The 26,223-nt window shown below is 37.7% G+C and overlaps 1 pseudogene; it reads right to left on the reverse strand.

Annotated features, from left to right (window-relative positions):
- Positions 1–690: 690 nt before the first annotated feature.
- Positions 691–1,990, reverse strand: LOC145166802 (zinc-finger homeodomain protein 2 pseudogene; annotated as a pseudogene).
- Positions 1,991–26,223: the final 24,233 nt, after the last annotated feature.

Below are 26,223 nucleotides of genomic sequence, written 5' to 3' on the forward strand. Positions count from 1 at the left end.
GATCATGATTTGATTTTTACCCATGTGTACTCCAGAAATTAGTAACTTTGATTTTGATCGATAAGCTTTCTTCTTAATGTTGTTATTGAATAGTGTTGTAAACATTTCTTCAATATTTCCTAAAACATTTCTTCATAATGGGCTGAAAAAGTATTGAATGGGGTAGAAATGTGATGGGTTACACCCGGTTCTAGACCTGGGAATATTAGGTGCTGGAATTGGAACGGGAAACGGACCGGTTTCAGTTTACATTTTCAAGCTTTTTTAGTTTTCGGTCCCCGGTTCGGGCCAGGTCCGACCTGTTTGTCCTGTAGTACACCCAAACTGTGGGTAAAACCAGTTTTCTTGCTGAATTATTTAAGAATGCATTCTTTCTTCTTTTTCCTCATTCCTCATTTATGTTTATTCTTGTCATTCATTCAAGGTTTAAATTTTTTTTAGATACCATGTAATCTTTGTGGGTACCACTGTACACTCTTCTTGGAGTTATTAATCCCTATGTTTCCTTCTCTACACGTTTTGTTCATGTTGGTTGTGAAGATTAAGATAAACATTATTGACTAGAAAGCGTATGTAGATTAATAGAAGTTACTTTTGTCTCAAAACCTATTTGATACAATCCGGAAAAAAGAATACAAACTAATTAAAAGACTATAATATAATATCACAAAATATGAATTGCTAGTAACATGTTCTTAAAATCATGATCAAAATCTGGTAATAGCAATGGATGGGAATTATAATGTCAAATGTGTACTACATTTATATGCATTAGACTAGTCTAGAAAATAAGAATATTTTCCAAAAGAAAGGATCTATGCAATATAAGTTCTATTATTCTTACATTTCTTTCTTCTTAGTGGCTTGTTTGTTGTTGTGCATCCATACTTTAAACACTTGTCTTTTCAGACCAACATCGTGGCAGAATTGTACAAGCTCCTGTTCATCTTGCTTCTGGATCTTCCACCCTATTCTTTCTGCAAAATCTTGCATCTTCTCCTTCTGTTCCTGTGTGAATTTCGTTCGAAACCTTTTCTTTGAAGTTTGCGCCATTAAATGCACTCCGGAACTCGTTCTGAATACATTAAGATCTTCACTAGATGATTCCGCCGGTACGCCGCCAGCCCCACCAAATGCCATCATAATAGGCGGCATTGGGTGGTGATAATACCGGTGATGCCGCTGTGCGGGAGGTAGATGTGTAGCAGCTGCCGGAGGTGGTTGATTATGTGTCAAAGGTATTTGAGAAGTGGTCTCGCCTTCTACCTCTCTCCGGTGGAAACTCCGGTGGCATTCACAGGCGGCACATTTTAATGCTTCTGGCGTGCCATCTTCTCCGCTAGGCATAAACTCTCCACACCCATCGAGAACATGAGCGCCCATATTGGCAGCATGATTCCTTAAGCATCCACGATATCGGACCACCACTGCAACCGGCGCTATAGAGGTTGTTGAAGGTGGTGGTGCTAGTGGTGGCGGCTGCGAGGGAGCTTGAGAGCCCAGTCCAGAAAGATTTGGATCCGGATCCGAGTTTGAATTCCTTCCGGGTGTTTCTGCAGCTTCCGGTTGCTCTTTCTGTAACCTGAATCCGCGATACTGGTCTCCCCGATGAAGATGATTTGGGGTTTCATTTATTTTAGTGTTTGAGGTAGAAGATGATTCTTGAGTGGATTGAGGTGGAATATGATAACTTATGGAGTTTCTCTCTCTAGTTTCCATTAGGTTTGACATGTAAACACATGATCCCTCATCCACCAATTCCAGTATTTAAAATTCCGCAAATCCTACTGGAAATCTGGAACATGAGGATCAAGGAATATAGAGATTAAACAGTGTCTCCTACCACCCACCCTGAGAGAACAAAGGAGGCAGACGGGTCCAGTTTGCCCTCCTCTTCATCTCCATTGAGTTCGATTTTGTGTGTGTGTGTGAGAGAGAGAGAGAGAGAGAGAGAGAGAGAGAGAGAGAGGTTTATACGCTTATTTACGCCACAATATCTTATACTAGCCTGATATTATGTAACTATTATGTTGAGGATATTATAATTGTTAAATTAAAATACCAAAATAAAATTCAAAAATAATAATACGTTAAGAAGGGTTGATAGCGATTTCAATTTTAAAATTTCAACATTAATCCCATATCAACAATGGCCAAATTAAAATCGGGTGTCTCTTATATTTAGACAGGTTTGAAATTTTAATAATATGCGCTACTTTTGAAATGGGTTTAATTTGGGTTGGCTAATGACTTAGGGACTGTTTGTTTTCCTTCCGACTCAGTCCAGTTAGAATTTTACTCGGACTCAGTCCGAGTCTGTTTGTTTGATTAGGATATGTTAAACATCTGACCCAGTCCATGGTAGTCCATCACAACTGATTCGGTCCTCCAAAAAAATGACGCTGACTCGGTCATTTCCGCCTTCACGTATTTGCCCTTTCTTTCTCTTAGCATTTTGAGGCGATTTCTTCCTTCTCCTTCCCCGTTGAAGCATTCAAGCACTCCTCCCACCTCCAAACTTTGCACCAGATCCTCCCACCTCCGACCAACACCTTCACCACCACCTCGCCTGAGCTCCGACATCCTTCCAGCAGTAAGCAGTAAGAAAAATCTTCTCTATTGATAGTCGCAGGTGAAGATGATCGTCACCAATACAGTCGTTGAAGATGATTGTCACCGGATGTGGGAGGCACAGGTTCACGGCCACAATCTACAGGCAAAGAAGATAAAGTTCCAAGTTCTTACGAGCCCTAACTTGGTAATCTCGTTCATCTATTTATCAATTCCAAATGTTAGGGAGCTTTTCAACTTTTTTGTTTTCCTAAAGTATATACCATACTACCATTGATAGCTGATAATTTATTATTGGCCCTAATTTTATTTTCAATTTCTTGTTTATGTTGGATCATGTGTGTATGAATTTGCAATATTCCTAGATTACTCTCCTTTTTTTGCCAAAAAGTGACCCATGACTTCAAGTTCCACCATTTGAAATGTGTTCATGCATGATGCTAAAGTACAATTATCATTTATCACACTCATCATATTTGTTTCTTTGTATCATGTTGCATTCATATGTTCTCCTTTTCTATGGTATTTGATATGTTAGGCCCTTTGTATCATGTTGCATTCATATGTTCTCCTTTTCTATGGTATTTGATATGTTAGGCCCTCTGCTTTGTTTTCTAAGTTGTAAGCTCAAACAGGTGAGGAAGTGCATCATGAGAGTGTTTTTGAAACAAAAACAAGACACCCATGATGAAACACACAATGACCCATACCGAATAAAAATAAAAACAGTTCACCAATGTGCCTAACTTAACCATTAGCTCCATAACTCTTGTAATGCATGATTGCTACATTTTATAATTGGAATAACAAAAATGGTTGTGTGAGTTGTTTGATTTTTTTTTCTTGATTTTGATTGATAAAAGAATTGAATTTCATGTGTTTGCTGATTGAAGTTTTATTGTGAGTTGTTCGATTTTTTTTTGTTGATTTTGATTGATGAAAAATGTAATGTTATAAATTAAATGGTAAATTTTAAATAAATTATTATAAAAAAATGTTGTCTAAGGGTAATATAGTCAATTTGCACAGTCAGTCAGATATGAAATCAAACTACAAGTTTGAGTCAGAAATTAACTTAGTCAGAACTTCTAACTCAGTCAGATTTGATTCAGTCAGCAACTTTCAAACGACCCCTTAATGTCACTTTTTAGGGAGGATGGAATCATTTCTCTCCTTTCGAAGCTGCCTAGCCACCGAACCCAAAGTAGACGGAGTTGAACCCACCTAAACCAGATGACTCCCAAATTCCTTCCTTTTCTTTTGTTTTAATCTCCAGCGATTTGAGGAACCCCCAAAACACATCCCTCTCAAGTCTCATCCGTCCCGCCATGACTCTTTACTCCCTTAAGCTTTGGTAGTTATTGATTTCTTTTGGTAAAACACAAAAGAAGAGATAACCTATGATAAACCAATTTCAATAAAAAATTTCAATCGATTGGTTAAGTAAAAGAAATAGAAAAATTTATATTAATTGGAATTAACGGATGTAATTTCTTTAAACAATTTATAGTATATTTTTTGTTTTTTTAGTTTCTTGTTAGAGACTTGTTTATAATATTTGGTTGGCAGTTTTTATCAAAAAAATAAATAAATAAATAAACAAATCACACGTTTATAACTATATTTAAGTTAAAAAATATTTTTTTATATATTGTGTGGTTTTGCTGACTTGGAGCTTTCACCACACGGGGTACACCAATGTCTTGGATGCGGTGAAATTGTGGCGGTTCACCGTCATGGACCCACCCTCGTATTTTCTCTAATCTCTTGTTTTTCCTTCTTTCTTCTTCCAACGATCAACAATATTAAAAACAATTAAACTAACAGTCAAGAATTTAATATATATATATATATATATATATATATATATATATATATATATATATATATATTGGTAGGTTTAAATATGGATGGACATATATTGTACGGACGTGTCGACAATGTTATTTTAGTGCTATTCTGTGAGAATGATTAAGAAAATATATTGTTTGGAAATTCGATACGTTTGTGACATCCACATTTTCACAGCTAGAAAAAACCGATTTGTTTATGCTAATTTAAAAATCAGAGTATTCTTTTTGAGAAATAGTATTGCGAAATTTGTTCTCATAAAACATGATAATGATATTATCAAAGCATATCGGAACAAATAAATTTTATTTATATGAAAACATTAGGATATCATCATCAATACAGAAACATAAGCATAACGAAATATTATAAGTCTTATAGTAATTAAACTAGTGACCTAATACTCCTTGAATCTCTCAGCAGAATGTATCTTTCATATAGCCACCTGTGATACAATAAATTGAGTGGTTCAGATTGGGAAACCTTGTGAGTACATAGGGATTTCAATTTCACAATGTGATAATAATGTATAACTCAAACCTGCAAATCCAACTATTATTATTAACACAAATATAGCATATCTCTAAAACAATTTATGCCATCCCGTCGATTCCCACGTATAGATCCTATACAACGATCTTACAAGATCTAGCCTAAAGGATCAATATGAACAACAAATTGACGACGTTGCTTCGGAACTTCCCTGGCAGCAAACGATGATTAATAAAAACATCAAATGAGGGGAATGGAATAAGTTTCACCATGAACCTTCGTTCGTAAAACAAAAAGACAATTAATTCAGGGATGGTTATCTAGATAACTGATCCTAGCAGTGGTCTGACATCGTGAGGTATTTTACCCCAGACTCACCCTATCTAGCAATACAATATCAAACTTTGCCTAGCAGTGGTCTGACACTGTGAGGTATTTTACCCCCAGACTCACCCTATCCGACAATACAAAATCAAACTTTGCCTAGCAGTGGTCTAACATCGTGAGGTATTTTACCCCCAGACTTACCCTATCCAGCAATACAACATCAAACATACCTGGTAGTGGTCTATTACTGACACACTCTATTATGCGGTCTATCAATTTCCCTCAATTACTTCGTGAAAGGAAATGTTGACACATCATGCTCGTCCAATCACTTCATAAAAGAAACGGTGACTCCAAGGCTCTTTAAAATAAAAAGTATGGGGAAATACTAATAAAGTACTCTCGTACGCTCTCGTACCCCAACACGCAATAGTGTCAAAAAGAAGGAATTTGTACAAGATAGTACTTCTGTCACATTATAGTATTCTCGTATGAGTAGGACTCGTACCCTAGAACATAATAATATCGTGGCACAAGCAACACCTAAGACGCAGAGCTTTGAAAAATACTTGGTACTTAGAAAGTACTTTTGTATGTAGAACATACTCCATCAATCTCATCAAACAGAGTTTCTATCCTCTATTCCGATCACACACGTATCCTTAATAAGATAGTACCTAATACCCAACTTAATTGAACTAAGAATCTCTTTTAAGTCTTATTTCATCACTAAGCAAACCTACAATGCTTATAATCAACTATCAATACTAACTCTGTTACGACAATACTATCTTAATTTAGTGTAATATTTTATACAGAGTATTAAGTATTAACATACAATTATCTTCTCATTTATAATACTTCTATTAATATTATCATGTAAATACATCTCAACACATATGGAATCATGTCTGGTTCGCATAGCGTATATCATCAAATATACATATAACACATATTTCCAGATAATAAGCATATAACTCACATATAAACTTTCAACGTATATTTAACACATTTATTAATACTTGTATTAAAATCATGTTCATGAAAGAGACTATGCACTCACTTGTTAAAATGATGACTCGAAATTCGGGCAGTGCTTCGCTTCTAACAATCGTCTTTTCCTTCGTCGAAGCCTAACATTATTATCACTAAATTTTAGTCTAATATTTATTACGGCTAATTATTACTCTAGATTTATCATTAACTCAAAATCTACTTCAAGATCTATCAAGTAAGGATCAGCCAGGCAGGACAATTAGGAGGCAGGACCATTTCGGCATATAGATTTTCTGAAATCCAACAACCAAACCCAACGTGACCATTCTAGACACCTCTCCCGTAAGTAGATCAATTAGTATAACGAATTTGAATCACTGATAAAATCTTGTTTATAGGTTCATAATAATGGTAATGAGCTTAACTCACTTACAAGGGAGTTTAGCGAAGAACCGGGCTCTGCGCTGGCAGAATTTATCAGCCGAAAACTCTTCTTCTAGGAGCCTTCTGGCGCTCCGGGGCTTGCCTCTAAAACCTAAGAGGTGCTTGGGAAAACCTTGAGGGTTTGGGGGTGTTTGGGAGAGAATTGGAGTGAATTGGTGTGGAAAAGTGAGAAGAAACAAGCTCTATTTATAGGCTGCAAGTTGCGCGTACGTGGGGCATACAAAATAGGTATGATGGGCGTACGTGGACAGGTGTCACCATCTGGTGGCAAGGCATAGGGAGGAAGCAACGGTCAGGATCTAGCCACGTGTCAGCCTCGCATCTTAACCCATAATTTAATTATCTTCTAAATTCCGTAACTTTCGCATACAAGCTCCGTTTTTGACGTTCTTTATATCCACACATAGGTAGCTACGTGATCTAAAACTTTCGTTTAGACTCTGTCGGCTGATTTTGACTTTATTTTTAAAGTTATATTTCAACAGGCTTGGACAGTTAAAGTTCGTAAAAAATTATAACTTTGTCATCCGACGTCCGTTTTCAACTGTCTTTATATCGCTGAGCTCTTATTAACAAGATCTTCGATTCTCGTTTAGATTGTGTCAGCTAAAAATCGATCGATCTAAAATTCAATTTCCGGGCTATGAACTGCTACGCTAAATCTTAGAAAAATCATAACTTCCTCAAACGAAGTTAGATTTGGACGTTCTTTTTATGTACGTTCTCGGTTTGACATATACTACGACTTTCTTTTAGATATCTAAGGCTAAGGAGTAGTTTATCAAAAATTCACTTTTTACGATACAAAGTGTCATGCCGGGTTTGTCGCAAAACTTCGATGGGTCATAACTTCTTCATTATAAGTTGGATTTCAGCGTTCTTTATATGTACGAAATCCTTGTGACATATAATATATTTTGGTTAAGATTACTTATTCTAAATAATCTTCTATCAAAATATCATTTTTAACACTTATTGTCTCTAAATTGCATAGCTCGAATCTGTGGGCGTTACATTTATCTCCCCCTTAGCATGATTACGTCCCAGAATCATCAACACAACAGGGCTTGTAATGACTCCATACGTTGTCTTTTCATCCTCGGTAATAAACGTAACTCTTATGTCCTCTCAAATGAGTATCCAACTCTTGGACTTCTTGACTGCTGACAGTGCTCAATCTATACTATGTTGAACTTTTCAATCGTAACCTTCAAGTTACAAAAGCTAATCTTTATTTGAGACTCCTGCTCCTTCGTAAACAGACTTAACTTGAGATAAGTTCTTTACTTCGATTATCGTGATAGACCGATGTGTCATATTCTAATGATCTCTCATCGTATGATGCAACGCTTAGACTCATGTATTTTAGAGTCAAATTCCAGAATGAAAGATACCTTCCTTCATGTTCTAATGTGGTAATCACATTCTAGCATGTAGCACTTCTAGCTACAAGATTCTTACTTTAACAATGATCGTAACACTTCTGTTGATTGCTTCGATTATCTTTCACTTCAATCCTTTGGTTTAAGTTGGATACAACATCGAACTTGGTTCTCTGAACCACGTAACACACTCATCTTAACCGGACTTGATTTGATATGACCACTAGGGTCGGAAAAACAATCATCTTATTAGTCATTATCGAAACAATGGTAACGACATACATGAACAAAACGGAATCAGTTACTAGTCTTGGTAACCTTGTGACTTTCCCTGATCCAAGTGTGAGTCCTGTGCTTCCGGTAGTATGGGCCTCTATTACCTTCCACACCTACTCATACATGTTCCAAGTATTGTCTTGCAATTCTCCAAGTCAACACACAAGAAAAATCATATAGCAACTTAACACATCAGATAACATAACCAAGGTTTATATTATTTCTTGAAACGATTACATAGGTGTTCAAGTTCACCCTATACTATGCCTCTTATATTAGGCTACACCATAAGATACTATTTATATGGCTACTTTATAGATCCTTACTCCTAATCCCTTGTATCCTCGCCTGCTTCATTAAGGATCATTTGGAATGCTCTTGCCTTTGGCTTTGGTAGTGCGCTTGGCTTTGTAGCTCCTTCCCTCTTTGGGCAGTCTTGCTTGAAGTGTCCTTCTTCACCACACTTAAAGTAGAATTCTCTCTTGGTTGTGCATTCATTGGAAAAGTGACCAATCTTCCCGCATTTTAAGCAGGTCACCTCTTTAGAGCATCTCCCAATGTGCTTCCTTCTACACTGGTCACTCTATTTTTCTTCATTGCTATCCCCATAGCTCTTGTTGTTGGGGTCAGACTTCGGGAACCTATTTTTCTTGACGGATCTTGAAGACCCCTCAAACTTCCTCCACTTGCCAACTTCAACCTTATTGGCGATTCTGCGTTTGATCATTTCTTCAACAGACTTAGCAGCCCAGATGGCCGCCTCAAGAGTAGGTGCTTGGTGCACTGGCACATTGTACTCCCATGGTAATCCCTTTGTATACTTACCGATTTTTGTTAGCTCGTCAGGGACGATGTGCAAAGAAAACTCCATCTTTTCTGTGAAGGCATTGGTATACTCATCAATGGACATGTTGCCTTTTTCAATGTCAGAAACTGGTTCTCCAGCTCTAGCATGTTTTGGGCGGAACAGAACTTGCGTTTTAAAGTGTACCAAGAATTATGTCTGTGTCATTTGTAGTGGCTCATTGGGGCTTATGATCTTTCCCAAAGTGTTTCACTAATGAATAGCCCTACCCCTAAACTGACACACAATATAAGTGGTTTGCAGCTTGCCCTTGCAACCACATGTTATGAAAGCTAGCTCAATCTCATAGATCCAGTCCATAACTCCAATTGGATCTTCTTTCCCAGTAATTGTTGATGGTTTGCAAGTCGTGAAGTCTTTATACTTGCATCTGATCCTTTTAATTCCTTCATCTTGGTTATATCTTCTAACCACTCGGGGTTCAGCTTGACTCACAGTACGTCTGTAATTTCCCTCCTCTAACTGTTTGATGTTCAGTTCAGGCTGTTCAACAGGCATAGTAAGGGCATCCCTATTTTGTTGAAGTAGACACCTTGTTTCTTCCATGTGACGATCCAACATCATTTGAATCATGGCTTGTACTCCCACCATCATGATTGGCTCGGGTGCAGCTACTACCTTTGGTGCACGCTCAATCACTCATGGCTCAGGCTGAGGGTTTCCATTAGTATTTTCATTAACGTTTTCTAATCCGCTTCGAGTTCTTACAATGTCGATGTATACGCCCAATCAGACGTTCGCCGTGCAATGAAGAGAATTAAGATAGGTAAATCTTTATTTAAGATAGACGTATAAATCTCCTTATCACTCTAAAAAGTTACATGCCACTTCTAATATCGTAATTAAACGTTTAGAAACCTGAGCAAATAAAATTTCCTGATCTAGTCGACAACAGACCATAGATCCGACCAAATAATGTGTCACGCCCCCAAACCAAGGATGACGGAAACGTCCGGGGGTGGCAGACTTCATGTATAGTATCATAACAACGAGTATAATAGTGATCAAAGCAATACAACCAATCATAAATATAATAGGAAAAGAATTACATGGTTTCAAGTGTTACATATTTCAATGATTGATTACAACATTATATAAAAATAGTTGTTCAACGCCGCAGCGTTCCATCCTCAAAAGCTTGTGGTTACCTGGTTTCGTTGATTTCCTGAGAATACAAGTAGTTTTGAAAAAGTGTCAACAATTAAGTTGGTGAGTTCATAAGCTTTTTAGATGATGAGTTTGGAAACCGATCTTTGTAATGAGTTGTGTGATACCAAGAAAAATCCAATATTTTCCTTATAAAATGCATTGTAGTCTTAAAAGTCAAGACCGAAATGTACAAGTATTTTTCCATACTTGAAGTAATTTATGCAAGTTTAAATCGACATAAACTCGTTTAATTTTTGAAGTAAAACCCGTAAATCTTATGTTTTGTTAATACCACATGTGACTGATGTGTAGTCTTTAATTCCAAGACCAAAAGTGTATAAGTAATATCCATACTTATTGATATAAAAGTGATTTTAAATCGACATAAAACCCTTTTTGATTTATAAAATCCCCGTAAACTTTATGTGTTGTTAACTCCCTATGTGAGTCGCTATAACCATACTATGACTAATGAACCTTCCACGACGTTTCTCAGGCGTCGAAATAGATAATGACACTTGTCACCCCAGACCTGCCGGTCTAGCTGTTGCATGCAGCTTAGGTGTGGTTTGTCAAACCCAATATAGATCTATACACAACTATCACGTTCTCCCTACAAGAGACTCTGGTTATAACTACCAGGAATTTTAAACCGTACTCTAGGAGTACTAAGAAGAATGTCTCACAATTTACGTTAACACGTTTACATGTAGTGTGCGTGAGTGTAAAACCTTTTTCTGTGGGAATAAAACCTTCCGCAATGTGTTTGTTGTGTTAATGGAAACATAAACTATACCTATTATAGCTTATCAAAAACATTTTGTAATGGTAGAAATCTTCTTTGTATATGATGTAAACCTTTATAATGAGGTAAAAGACATGTAATATAAACAACATGTATTTATATATGATAATACACACCTTGCTTAGCAAGTTACAAGGTGTAAATGAGTTATTAACAATTTACTAGTTTTATCTTTTCTGTTCCTGTTCTTGGAATAATTATAGAAAAATCATACGGAGTCGAAAAATGATTCCGTAAATTTTGAGAGTTTAGACATTGTGTGTAGTTTGTTCATAATTTTTATTATGATTTTTAGGAGTCTATAACTGGTGTTTAAATGTTCATATTCACAGACTGGTCCGAATTCGTTTCTGAAATGATAGGCAGTTTTGTAAAAATCACCATAAATTGTAGAAAAATCGTATGGAGATGTACAAGTAGTCATTTTAAAGGTATGAACCTGAACTAGTTTCATATTAAACAGTTTTGAAAGATATTAAGTTTAAGATGGTCAAAACAGTCCGTGAATAAGACTCAACTTTTCTGATGAAAGCTGTTGTTTGAATTTAGTTAAGTTTTTGGTGTTTTAACTTGTATTCCCCCCCTAAAACTTGATGAAAACATGAAAATGTAGGGGTATGAACTCACCTTGAGTGAATTCAGTAGATGGATGATGAAGAAAAGAAGTGTTCAACTCAAGAACACTTGGGAGATGCTTGAAGATTTGAAGATCTAACAATAATTATGACGATATTTGTGTAAGCAATCCATGATTTGGATGAAATATAGTAGAATATCTAAGTGTAGGAGGAAGATACTTACCAAATGTGGAGGAAAAACTCAAGACCAGCCTTTGAATCTCGAATTTTAGAGAGAGAAAGTGAAATAGATGTGTTTGTTCTTCTTGAGAAAAAGTGAATATAGTGTCAGGAGAGATAAGGATTTCTCTAGCTTTTGTTCAAGTTTATGGCTGAAAAAGAGTGTAAAAAGGACAATGATTGACTAGGTATGGGTGAATAGTGACTAGGGATGGTCATGGAGTAGGTATGGGAGGTAACTTGTGTCATTGTCCAAAAGATAAGTCAACACTCCACCTAAATATCTCACCTAATAGATTTTATTCTTGGACAAGGATTTTCCCCAAAATATAATTAAAAAATGAATATTTAGGGTCTCTTATATTAAAATATAAGTTTAGGTGAAAATCCCGCATTAAAATCACGAAAAACGGGCTTAAAACGAAGTCGTGGTCGAAAACCGGGCAAAGAGGCAAAGTCTGCGAGGCTTCTCGGATTGGGGCCGAAGGTGCGAGGGGGAGGGACTGAAGGTCCGTGGTCTCGGTTCGGTCTGCTGAGCTTCGGTCCGAGAGGGTGTAGTTCGCTTCTGACAGTTTCGCTTTTGACAAGTTCGGCTCCTTAAGAGGGTTCGACTCCTTAAGAGGGTTCGGCTCCTTAAAGCTGTTTTTCGCGTAAACTTCCGTTTTCGAGCGGTTTTCGACTAAATTAAGGGTCGGGATGCCCCGAGTGATTATAAAAAGTTAAGAGAGATTTTGAGAGAGATTTGGGAGAGATTTCACACATTTGGAGAGATTTCTCATACAGAGAGAGATTTGGGAGAGATTTCACATACTTGGAGAGATTTCTCATACAGAGAGAGATTTGGGAGAGATTTCACATACTTGGAGAGATTTGGGAGAGATTTCACACACTTGGAGAGATTTCTCATACAGAGAGAGATTTGGGAGAGATTTCACATACTTGGAGAGATTTGGGAAGATTTCACATTCTTGGAGAGATTTCTCATACTTAGAGAGATTTGGGATAGATTTCACACACTTGGAGAGATTTCTCATACAGAGAGAGATTTGGGAGAGATTTCACATATTTGGAGAGATTTGGGAGAGATTTCACACACTTCGAGAGATTTCTCATACAGAGAGAGATTTGGGAGAGATTTCACATACATGGAGAGATTTGGGAGAGATTTCTCATACTTAGAGAGATTTGGGAGAGATTTGAGAGAGATTTCACACACTTGGAGAGATTTCTCATACAGAGAGAGATTTGGGAGAGATTTTACACACTTGGAGAGATTTCTCATACAGAGAGAGATTTGGGAGAGATTTCGTTTGCGACCTTTTTGAGTGTTTGGCTTTGTAACGCAAGGTTTGTACATCCCGTTAAGTCTCGTTATGATTGTTATATGCCCCTAAGGCTTAAGGAATAATGTTTTATCGACTAGTTTCATCACTTGCCCTGATTAGGGTTTAGAATTTCCGAACACGTGAAAACTCTAAGCGATACTTTGTATTAAGATTGCGAGTTGTACAATAAGAAACATAATGGAAACCCTAATATACAAGGGTTAGATGAGTTGACCGGTTTGACTTGTTGACTTTAGTTGACTTTGACTTGGCCAAAAGTTGACGGTTGTCACATCATCCCCCCGTTAGAAAGAATTTCGTCCCGAAATTAGTGTTTCGACTGGGACTTCAAGAATTTGGAGGAAAGATGGGGGAACTTTTCGTAGTACAAGAAATTGATATGGCGGGGACCAATCCTCCTGATGTTAAATGACGACCTTGGAATTTCTTATTGTAACTTGAGCTGAGTCGATTTTAAAGGAGTTATCATTTTGGAATGATAGTGTATTCTATGTGTGCCATTTATGCTCCCCGTTCTATCCTTGTTGTTCTTATTACGAATATCGAGGTTGTAGTTAGTGAGTACTACTATTACGAATGCTTCAACAATTTGTGATGAAATTTGCATTATAAGTCCTGCCAGATCTTTTATAATTGCTTGGTGTAAACTAATCGTATATCATTAATATTGCAAGGGCATTCAGATGGGTGACCCCTCCTTAAGCCCACAACCAAACAAGGAACAGGAAATGAGGCGGAATCCCACATTCTAAGTCCATAGAATCTTAATGAGATATGACCATAATGTTTACACTAGCCATCATAGATTCACTAGTAAAAACCCTGTGTTTTTATATAGGAGATAAGACTTATTCGGGTTTTGCCGTGCTCTCGAGATGCTTTCAGCCTTTCTCGAATTTGCACTAAGTCATAAGTGATAACTTATCCTCGGAGCGCTGCATAGGGCCTACTTTACTGTTTCTCGTCTGATTGGATCGGTAGGGAACATATGGGTTTGGTTTACACGACTAGACTTATTCGGATGGTAGAATGTTCACTCGCACCCCTGGGTAGCCTGGTCCCGAAGTTCATGGTAGGACTCGTACATGGTCCATCTATCATCAACTTGTGCATATAGGTCGTATGTAATTAAGGTTGGTGAGACAGTTGAATGGGTGACTCTGCCCCAAGTCCACAACCAGACAAGGAACAGGAAATAGGGCAGAAACACACATCCAATGTCTGTAGAATCTTAATTATGTATTATCCTCACGTAGACACTTAGTAAGGATAGACTAACCGTATTCGTCCCAAGCTTCTGTGCTTGAACCTTATCTGGTGCATGCGTGACATTCCCGAAGGGTCTTCTGGAAATACTTGTGGTAAGGTTTCGGAAGGTATAATACTCCTCTGGTGAGTGTTTTGGGGATTTGCAGCAAGAGATGGCCTGGAGGTCCGTGTCGGATTTGTGTTTATGGGAGACGAAGGTTTCGATATTCAGTGGGTTAGGTGAAGGGTCCTTTCGTAGCCGTTTAATCGGGAAGGTGAGGACTATACCAATCGAAATTGAATAACGACAAAAATATCTTTTTAGGTAAAACATGTGTTAAGCTGTATTCGTAAGAAATGTTCGTTAAAGTGATAGAGTATCTTGTGTTTCTTTTCAGTGTGTTCCGTTTTGTTCGATGTTATTATTACTGCAGATGATTCATACCACAACAGCTAGCACTGGTAGTGAGTGTGTTCTGATAGCTAGTAATGATACTTTATATCATGATCCCCGACAGGTCACTCTATGATCGAGGGGTATATGCAAGTCGCGTATAATTTGGTGTTGGTGAAATCGTCGTGTGAGTGGCTGTACCCTAACCCCACTACTAGACATGGAACAGGAGTCAGGATGGAATTATTCGCTTTAAGTCTTTAGTACTTGACTATAATTAACCCTGATGTATACACAAAGTCGTCACAGCTCACCGGTAATGATCTTAAGGTCATATACGAGTGTCTTTGATTTGATTTGAACAAGGGAGTATTTTAACTACTTTTTGAAAGACGGTAATTTTAGCAAGCATACCAAATTCATTACAAACATATGGTACTTAAACGTTTTTGTTTGTTGGAAACATTAAAAAAGTCCTAATAAGGTTTCCTTGTTGCTCCTGCTGGTTTGTTCATCACACTCCTCCTGCTCCCCCGTCATTCTTCTCAGTTGGACAGTCTCTCTTGAAGTGTCCCATTCCACCGCATAGGTGGCATACTGGACTTACACTGGCATTGGGGACTGAAGCGATGCGTTGGGTCTGGGTCCTGCAGAAGCGGGAAGTATGTCCATTCTTGTTGCAATTTTTACAGTGCGGCACTCGGAAAACTGTTGGATTAGGTGTCTAAGCCCATAACTATAATTGGTATGTACTTGAATTGATAGCAGCACAGTCCTTTCGGGTTGCCCTCAACCTAGTAACTGGACAAGGAAATTATGAAATGAGAGATATTAATTTATAAGATTAATAAATTAATATAAATGATTTATTAATATGTTAATGGATTAATATATTAATTATAAATCATTATGCTTAATTAATAGTTAGCCAGAAATTAATCAGAATTAATTTTGGGGTTAAAAGTATTAATTATAAAGTGCAGGGACTAGTTTGGAATTATTTAATAGTTGAGTGGAAGGCTCCAGAACCTCCTTGGAAGGAGGTGGACGAAATCTATAGGGGAAACCCTAAGGATTTCGTCCAAGGGGTTTAGGATAAGGCCCTTGGGTTTGCTTAGGCCCTAAGCAAAGGAGCATTAGGGTTTTCCCTAAACCCTAGATCCCTCAGCTATATAAGGAGCCTCCTAGCTCACAATTTCGGCCATTCCTACCTTGGAAGAAACCCTAGGCGGAAAATTGCATACTCCCTCTCTCTCTCCTTCTAGTTTCCTTCTTGCTAGTTCTTGGGTGTGATTCCATTAGAGGCATTACATTTGTGGTGCTAAGCTTCCAAGAAGATCAAGATCAAGATCAAGAGGATTGTCAATTGTTTGCTATAACAATTGAAAGGTATGTAACTCTTAAACCCTAGTTTGTTAATTTCGAAATTAGCCTCTCTCCTCTAGGGTTCTTGTTTTGCAATTCAAAGTTATATGTTCAATAGTTAAAACATAGATCCAAAGTAGGTTGCATGTGAACTTAGGAATTGTTTTTCTAGTTTATTTGTTTTACCCAAAACCCATCAGTGGTATCAGAGCCATTGTTTGTTTTAAATTGAATTGCTATAATAGTTGAATTGCAAATTAGGGTTTATAGCCATTAACCCTAAATGCCAAATTTTCGATTTTAGGGTTTTGGTTCAAAGGGTTTTCGAAAAACCCTAGCCTCCATGAACCCTAATCGAAATTAGGGTTAGGGTTTTGGAAAACCCTAGCCTCCTCCCTTGATTTTTGAAATATGCTAGTATTTTTTGGGTTTCCTTGTTTTGGATAATAGTTGCCTTATTGGATAATTGAGAAAAATAAGGAAATTATCCTATCCCCATATTTTTGAAATCTATAAGGGATATGAATTAGGATTAAATTAATTGTTTAATTTAATTAGATAATCCTTACAAGATTTAATAAATTAGTTAAAAGTTAATTAATAGATAAATATTAAATCTAGTTATTTGGTTTATTTTAAATTTAAAATTAATGTCTTAATTTTCGAAATTTATATATAAACCTTAAAGTTTTAAAAAGTTTAAAACACACCTTATATATGTATTATAATTAAAAGTTTAATATTATATATGTATAAGAATATGGTCAGTCAAATCGCTAGTATGCCTCATTCACGAAGCTAGTCTATAAGGGGGGTATAAGGAAACTGCCTATAAAATGGTAGTTGAATGGGTGTCCACTCTCACCCACCGCTTCCTTGATTAGTGGAGGGTCGATAGCAGAACGGGTTTGATAGGACAACTACATCTCATTAAAATTATAATGTTATTAAAGAAAGTACTAGAACATTATTTTACAAAAATCCCAACTCTAGTTACTTTAGGAAAAATGTGAAAAGTATGCTAATCCATGAAATTGCACATTATGCTTTATTGGCCGTTAGTGGAGCGTGTGTGGTTAACCAGCACACTAAAAGGCACTAATAAAGAGTAGTAATGGGTATCTCATAATTGTCATTTTGATGGAGCATGTGTGGTTTACCAGCACATCAATAGTTAATGATAAAGACAATGAGGTTACCAAGCACATTTGCATGGTTATTCACATCTTGTTTGTGATCCTCGGCATCCCAGTCACAAATAGAAGAGCATAATCTGAGATTAAAACATGCCATTGAATAGTTTCAATGTATCTCAAAAGAATTAGGAATTTCACTTCGTTTATTTCGTCTAATGGTGGAATTGGTGAATCGTCATTCACCTACCTTTATGAAATTTACACTTGGATCTCGGCATCCCATTTCTAAGTTGTGAATCTTCATAGTTGGATCCTAACCTTGATATTATATCTTTGGGTTATTATATTAAGGTATCTTGAAATCTAACTAAAACTTTCTTTCTTTTTAGATGTCTACTCCTGGAAACACTTCTGCTTCATCCTCCTCCAACCACAACTTCTCTTTGCTCAACATTTGCTCCAAAGTCGTTATGGATGGCTCTAACTATAACGATTGGATGCATAACATCAAGATGGCGCTTCGATTTGAGGACAAAGAATATGTCCTTGAAAAGGAGCTCAAAGAGCTTGATGAGTCAAAAGCTACTCCTGAAGAATACGCTGCCTACAAGAAACATTACGACGATGCTACCAAAGTGGCATGCATCATGGTGGCAACCATGTCCCCAGAACTGCAGAGGTACTATGAGGACTACTGGCCTTTTGAGATGGACAAGGACTTTATGGAAAAGTACCATAAGCGAGCTCGTCAAGAAAAGTTTGAAGTAGTCAAGTCACTCATGGCTTGCAAGATGAAAGAAGGGGAGTCGGTTGTGTCTCATGTGCAAAGAATGCAACGCTACATAGAGCGTTTGGTCAAGCTCAACATTCACTTTGATGAGGAATTGGCCATTGACATGGTCTTGAACTCACTACCTGATTGTTATGGTCAGTTTATTCTAACTTACCATTTGAACAACACTGAGCAGACTCTGGCCCAATTGCACAACTTGTTGCAGACAGCTGAAGCAGGGATGAAGGGTAAAAGTATAGCCTCCACTCCTGCAAGTGCCCCTGTCTTGGCCATTGGACTGGGAAAGGGGAAAAAGAGGAAAGGTCCTCCTAAGCAAAACTGGAAGAGCAAGGATCAAGTTGGGTCATCTAGTAATGGCCCAAAGGCTAAGCCCAATGCTACCACTCCCCATGTTTCTGATCCAAAGGAGGCCGTTTGCTTTTATTGCAATCAAAATGGGCATTGGAAGAGATCATGCCCACAATATCTGCAAGACATTAAAGATGGCAAAGTAAAGCCATCTTCGGCAGGTATTTACACTATTTCTTCTAATAACTCATTATCTTCTCGTTCATGGGTCCTTGATACAGGATGTGGTTTTCACATCTGTTCTGATTCACAGGGGCTAAAGGAAAGTGAGGAGATAGTGCACCAGGTCGTAAGACAGTTGGGTGCAAATGGATCTTCAAGAAGAAGACAGACATGGATGGAAATGTGCACACATTCAAGGCTCGACTGGTTGCAAAAGGTTTCACTCAAACCCCAGGGGTTGACTATGATGAGACCTTCTCGCCAGTAGCTAAGATTAAATCTATTAGGATATTGCTCGCCATAGCTGCCTTTCACGACTATGAAATCTGGCAGATGGATGTCAAGACTGCTTTCCTTAATGGGAAGTTGGCTGAGGATGTTTACATGAATCAGCCAGAAGGTTTTGTTGATGCAAAGTTTCCCAATAGAGTGTGCAGGCTTGAGAAATCCATTTATGGATTGAAACAAGCATCTCGCAGCTGGAATCTTTGCTTCCATGAGAAAGTCAAAGAGTTTGGTTTCTCTAGAAGTAAAGATGAGTTTTGTGTGTATATCAAGGCTAGTGGGAGTATAGTAACTTTTCTGGTGTTATATGTCGATGACATATTACTCATTGGTAACGACGTTCCAACCTTGAAAGATGTTAAGTCTTGGCTTGGAAACTGTTTTGCCATGAAAGACCTTGGAGAAGCTGCCTATATTCTTGGGATTAGAATATTGAGAGATAGAAAGAAGAGACTAATTGGACTTAGTCAGAGCACATACTTGGATAAGGTACTAAAGAGGTTTAGTATGGAAAATTCCAAGAAGGGAGAGCTACATATCCAAAGCAATACCAAATTGAGTAAGACTCAATGCCCGAGTACAGATGAGGAAATAGCAGACATGAGTCGTGTACCTTATGCTTCCGCTGCCGGATCGATCATGTACGCTATGACATGTACTCGCCCTGATGTGGCATTTGCTTTGAGCATGGTCAGTCGTTATCAGGGAAACCCGGGTAGAGCTCATTGGATATCGGTTAAGAATATACTCAAGTATTTGCGAAGGACAAACGACTGGGTCCTTGTGCTTGGTGGCAATGATATTTTGAGAGTAGATGGTTACAGTGATGCCAGTTTTCAAACGGATAGAGATAACTTCCGTTCTCAATCTGGCTGGGTATTTTTACTGAATGGAGGAGCGGTTACTTGGAAAAGTTCCAAGCTAGATACGGTGGCTGATTCTACTTGTGAATCAGAGTACATAGCAGCGAATGAAGCGTCGAAAGAAGCAGCTTGGTTAAGGAACTTCATCGGAGATCTCGGAGTTGTTCCTACCATCCAGGAGCCTATGGAACTGTTCGGCGATAATGAAGGAGCGGTTGCCTTGACAAAGGAACCAAAAGATCATGGTAAAACCAGACATATCGACAGAAAGTACCATTTTATCAGACATAGAGTAGAAGAAGGCCATCTTGTAGTAAAGAAGGTGTCATCTGAAGATAACCCAGCAGATCCCCTCACAAAGGGTCTGAGTAGGGCTAAGCATATTCAACATGCTCGGAGCATAGGACTGAAAGATGATATTAGTTTTAGTAGTTAGATTAGTTTTGTTCTGAAACTTGTAACAAAGTAAATGTAATTGACTTTTGGTGATTAAATAATAAAGTATTGTTTATAAGTTTGGTTACTGCCTTTTGTCGATTGTTTGTTATTGTGTTTCATATTTTGCATGTTTTAATTCCCGAATAATTTGATTATTCAAACTCCATAGTCGCTCGTACTTTTGGAAGTAAGTAGTGAATTAAGACTGTCATGAACTGGATTGTAGATTGTCTAAGGATAGATATGGCAATAGAATTGTTGCAACGTTCATGAGTACTCAGAAATTGAGATTTGAGTATTGGATAAACCCTCGCTCAGAGTATCACATCATGGAATTCATCACGAGTAATACTGAGACGATAATATCTTATAATCTTAAAACGAAGATATATGAGTTGTAATTTACAAAGTCGGTTATACATTGGTGATATGAAAACACATCAGTAACTTGGTGTTATAAAACGTATTGTCATGTATAATTTGATGAGTAAGAGATACAAGCATATGAGTCAACGTTTATTCGTTCCTTTTGCCCTAACCGAAAAAGCGATATCTGTGGGCCCCTCGATGATTTGGTGTTGACTTATGTGTTGGGCCCAGCCAGGACTAAATTGATGTGTTCAATTAGAAGTCCTACATCATCACAAATCAGAAATCGGGAAACATAGATTCTGGACAAAGAGATTGATTACGTTCCATGTCTTATGTCTGGGGATATCTTGCAGAACGAAGGATTATATGATCACTTATCTAAGGACACGTAACTGACTGGGTCAGAGTTCAGCAGCAGCTTTTGGAAGCTACAATTTGCTGGTCAAATTTAGAAGGCATACTAGCAATTATAGTTACAGACTTATCCAAGTGGGAGACTGTTGGATTAGGTGTCTAAGCCCATAACTATAATTGGTATGTACTTGAATTGATTGCAGCACAGTCCTTTTGGGTTGCCCTCAACCTAGCAACTGGACAAGGAAATTATGAAAGGAGAGATATTAATTTATAAGATTAATAAATTAATATAAATGATTTATTAATATGTTAATGGATTAATATATTAATTAGAAATCATTATGTTTAATTAATAGTTAGCCAGAAATTAATCAGAATTAATTTTGGGGTTAAAAGTATTAATTATAAAGTGCAGGGACTAGTTTGCAATTATTTAATAGTTGAGTGGAAGGCTCCAGAACCTCCTTGGAAGGAGGTGGACGAAATCTATAGGGGAAACCCTAAGGATTTCGTCCAAGGGGTTTAGGATAAGGCCCTTGGGTTTGCTTAGGCCATAAGCAAAGGAGCATTAGGGTTTTCCCTAAGCCCTAGATCCCTCAGCTATATAAGGAGCCTCCTAGCTCACAATTTCGGCCACTCCTACCTTGGAAGAAACCATAGGCCGAAAATTGCATACTCTCTCTCTCTCTCTCTCTCTCTCTCTCTCTCTCTCTCCTTCTAGTTTCCTTCTTGCTAGTTCTTGGGTGTGATTCCATTAGAGGCATTACATTTGTGGTGCTAAGCTTCCAAGAAGATCAAGATCAAGATCAAGAGGATTGTCAATTGTTTGCTATAACAATTGAAAAGGTATGTAACTCTTAAACCCTAGTTTGTTAATTTCGAAATTCGCCTTTCTCCTCTAGGGTTCTTGTTTTGCAATTCAAAGTTATATGTTCAATAGTTAAAACATAGATCCAAAGTAGGTTGCATGTGAACTTAGGAATTGTTTTTCTAGTTTATTTGTTTTACCCAAAACCCATCACAAACCCCATTGTGATGGTAGCCACACTTGTTACACTTTGGGAGTGTTCCCATATATTGTCTGACCGATGCATGGGTGACAGACCTTGTGGCTATTGTCGAGGCATGAGTCGTGACTGCTGTTGTAATTACAGGGGAAGCCACGGATTGTTGTCTCTTTATGCGTTTTTGAGATAGGTTGCACTTCTTTTTGTCCCAAAACTCTCGTTTCTTGTTCTTAGGTTTGTGGCCTGAGGCGCCTTCGTTGGTGGACGCCCGCTGGTGTTTTTGATTGTTATTGCGGTTAGTATTTCCGACACCATCTCCGCGCCCGCTGGCGTGGTTAGCATTGAGTTGCGTCATGACGGCTGCCACGGCTGTCGTGACTGCAGCTTGAAAAGTAACATAGTCTATCTGCAGGGTTGGCGCGTTGCTAGTTGGTTGGTTACCTCTTGGTGAAGACATAATTTTGTTTCATGATGAAGAACGATTTCGTGAGTGGGGATGATTACCTCAAGTGCATTCTTACAATTTATATTCACATATATAAATTTCGCACATTGCTGCACTATTCTTAGTGTTTCTGCTAAACACTCCCGAGATGGAGTTACGGAAATGGGTAGAAGTAGGTTTTGTACGAATGTTACGTTTACCCATCCTAGTTACTATCTTTGCCAAAACACTCTTAGCTGAGGAGTTCTGATGGAATCCGATGTATTAGTGCTGGTATGATCACACCCTATAGGTCTACGAAGAAGGCACCTTTCAACCAAAATGTTTTAAAGGTGAGACGATAATGTGTCGTTAGAAAGGGCTATGCATCGTGTGTTATCTAACTAAGTTTATCTTAGTTCTAAGTGTATTGTATTTCGATTTTTATGGTTCTGAAAGCAATTCCTAATGAAAGTCTATAATAAACCCATGTATTTTAGTAGTTATGTATCCAAGTGAAACCTTGTAATTTGATCCAAGCTAGGTCCTTCTTACGACCACTTGATGTATGTTTAGTTGCATGAGTAAGACTTAATAGGCCTTTGAGCCTAATGGGTCTGCCGTAAGCCTATTTTGTTGATATGATTCTAGTAATTATGGTTTCAGAGAAAATTTTGACCTCGATGTAGGTCTACATCACATCCATGCAAGGAAAAGTTTTGACAGCAAATAGATCCCCCGATTGGTATAACCACTTAAATCGCAGTGTTGAGCTTACACATAGAAAAGAGTAGCGCCAACGCATACTCATAAACCTACTCTACAAGGTCTTGTGAGCAGCATGAACTCTATTCGCGACGATCCGTCCCTTGTGATGCCTGAGACAAAGTTGATGCACCTTGCAGCTCTGCCAATCGACGCTTGGCTACAACCATTCTCTCTTCGAGTGCCCTGCGTCTACCCTGTTACTCCTTTGCCTCCGCCCGAGCGGCGATAAGGTCCTTAAGAAGTTGGTCTCTGAAATAGCAGTCTCTTTCCAAGTCTCAGGTACGTGAGATGGTAGTGTCTGTAGTAGCGCGCAGTTTCCAAACTCGATTTGCAGTCTCCCTGTTTTAATCCCCGATGTTCGCGATCTGTCAGGTCTTCGCCGGGAGGGCTCTGTCAGTCGGTCCCCCGTGGTTGAGGTCATAGCAACCTCGTTGGTCTCCAAATGGTAATCGTTGTCCTTGCTGTCGACTCCAACCCTCGATCACGGTTGCCCAACGGGGCACAGGTCCGATGTAGTCGAAACGGTTCACGGGAACCCTGGCTATGTATGGAGGGTTGATCACCTCCAGCACCCCTTCTGATTCTTCTCATAACCATCCACCATTTCCCCTGGTTGGGAAAGTAGGGGTCGCTCGGTAAGTAGAATCTTGCTATGTTATACGTGCGAGAATAGGAGGGGTGGGAAGCATATATTAGTCGTATTCCTAGAAATACGTATAAGGGTTTGATCCTCATTAGTTACTTCTATAATGACATAGTGTATACTAATTACATATATAACAAAGATATGATAGACCTTCGAATAAGTGATCCTACCTTAGGTCCACATCCAAACAAGGAAAAGGAAGTAAGGCAATGACCACAGATTCTAAGTCTATGATCTCTAAGTTGTATATAACTTTAGAGTATCCACTTAGTGACTATAGACCTATTAATAGGGATCTGTTTAGTTTTCACATAAGTTATAATATTTCAAAATACTCCTATAGTATTTTAAATGTTATGTTTGGTTCTTAGTAACTTTCTTGTATGGGAAGTTTTTAGGCTTGTTGCTCACTACGACCATGCCCCGGCATACATTAGTCACACCTCGGATAAATATAGTTGATAAGACTATATTCATCCCAAGTCTGATTACATATCCCAAGGTCTACTCGTAGTGTCCAACTCCTCGTTTTACTTTTGTATTGTCCTAGATATGATACTATACTAGTATGTATATATGTACTCATACTTTTAACAAGAAACTATTTCATTTCTAAAAGTATAATTGTTTTGAAATTGTTTAATCAGAGACTTTTAGTCCCAACGTATTTATAGTTGTATATCTTATGTGGTTCGATATACTAAGTTCACTATAAACAATGCTCTGATACCAATCTGTCACACCCCCACACCAAGGATGGCGGAAACGTCCGGGGGTGGCGGACTTCATATATAGTATCACAACAACGAGTATAATAGTGATCAAAGCAATACAACCAATCATAAATATAATAGGAAAAGAATTACATGGTTTCAAGTGTTACATATTTCAATGATTGATTACAACATGAAATAAAAATAGCTGTTCAACGCCGCAGCGTTCCATCCTCAAAAGCTTGTGGTTACCTGGTTTCGTTGATTTCCTGAGAATACAAGTAGTTTTGAAAAAGTGTCAACAATTAAGTTGGTGAGTTCATAAGATTTTTAGATGAGGAGTTTGGAAACCGATCTTTGTAATGAAATGTGTGATACCAAGAAAAATCCAATATTATCCTTATAAAATGCATTGTAGTCTTAAAAGTCAAGACCAACATGTACAAGCATTTTTCCATACTTAAAGTAATTTATGCAAGTTTAAATCGACATAAACTCGTTTAATTTTTGAAGTAAAACCCGTAAATCTTATGTTTTGTTAATACCCCATGTGAGTGATGTGTAGTCTTTAATTCCAAGACCAAAAGTGTATAAGTAATATCCATACTTATTGATATAAAAGTGATTTTAAATCGACATAAAACCCTTTTTGATTTATAAAATCCCCGTAAACTTTATGTGTTGTTAACTCCCTATGTGAGTCGCTATAACCATACTATGACTAATGAACCTGCCACGACGTTTCTCAGGCGTCGAAATAGATAATGACACTTGTCACCCCAGAGCTGCCGGTCTAGCTGTTGCATGCAGCTCAGGTGTGGTTTGTCAAACCCAATATAGATCTATACACAACTATCACGTTCTCCCTACAAGAGACTCTGGTTATAACTACCAGGAATTTTAAACCGTACTCTAGGAGTACTAAAAAGAATGTCTCACAATTTACGTTAACAAGTTTACGTGTAGTGTGCGTGAGTGTAAAACCTTTTTCTGTGGGAATAAAACCTTCCGCAATGTGTTTGTTGTGTTAATGGAAACATAAACTATACCTATTATAGCTTATCAAAAACATTTTGTAATGGTAGAAATCTTCTTTGTATATGATGTAAACCTTTATAATGAGGTAAAAGACATGTAATATAAACAACATGTATTTATATATGATAATACACACCTTGCTCAGCAAGTTACAAGGTGTAAATGAGTTATTAACAATTTACTAGTTTTATCTTTTCTGTTCCTGTTCTTGGAATAATTATAGAAAAATCATACGGAGTCGAAAACTGATTCCGTAAATTTTGAGAGTTTAGACATTGTGTGTAGTTTGTTCATAATTTTTATTATGATTTTTAGGAGTCTATAACTGGTGTTTAAATGTTCATATTCACAGACTGGTCCGAATTCGTTTCTGAAATGATAGGCAGTTTTGTAAAAATCACCATAAATTGTAGAAAAATCGTATGGAGATGTACAAGTAGTCATTTTAAAGGTATGAACCTGAACTAGTTTCATATTAAACAGTTTTGAAAGATATTAAGTTTAAGATGGTCAAAACAGTCCGTGAATAAGACTCAACGTTTCTGATGAAAGCTGTTGTTTGAAT

Source organism: Lactuca virosa, chromosome 3 (assembly GCF_052849685.1).
Source record: "Lactuca virosa cultivar CGN04683 chromosome 3, Lactuca_virosa_CGN04683_v6, whole genome shotgun sequence".
NCBI lineage: Eukaryota > Viridiplantae > Streptophyta > Magnoliopsida > Asterales > Asteraceae > Lactuca > Lactuca virosa.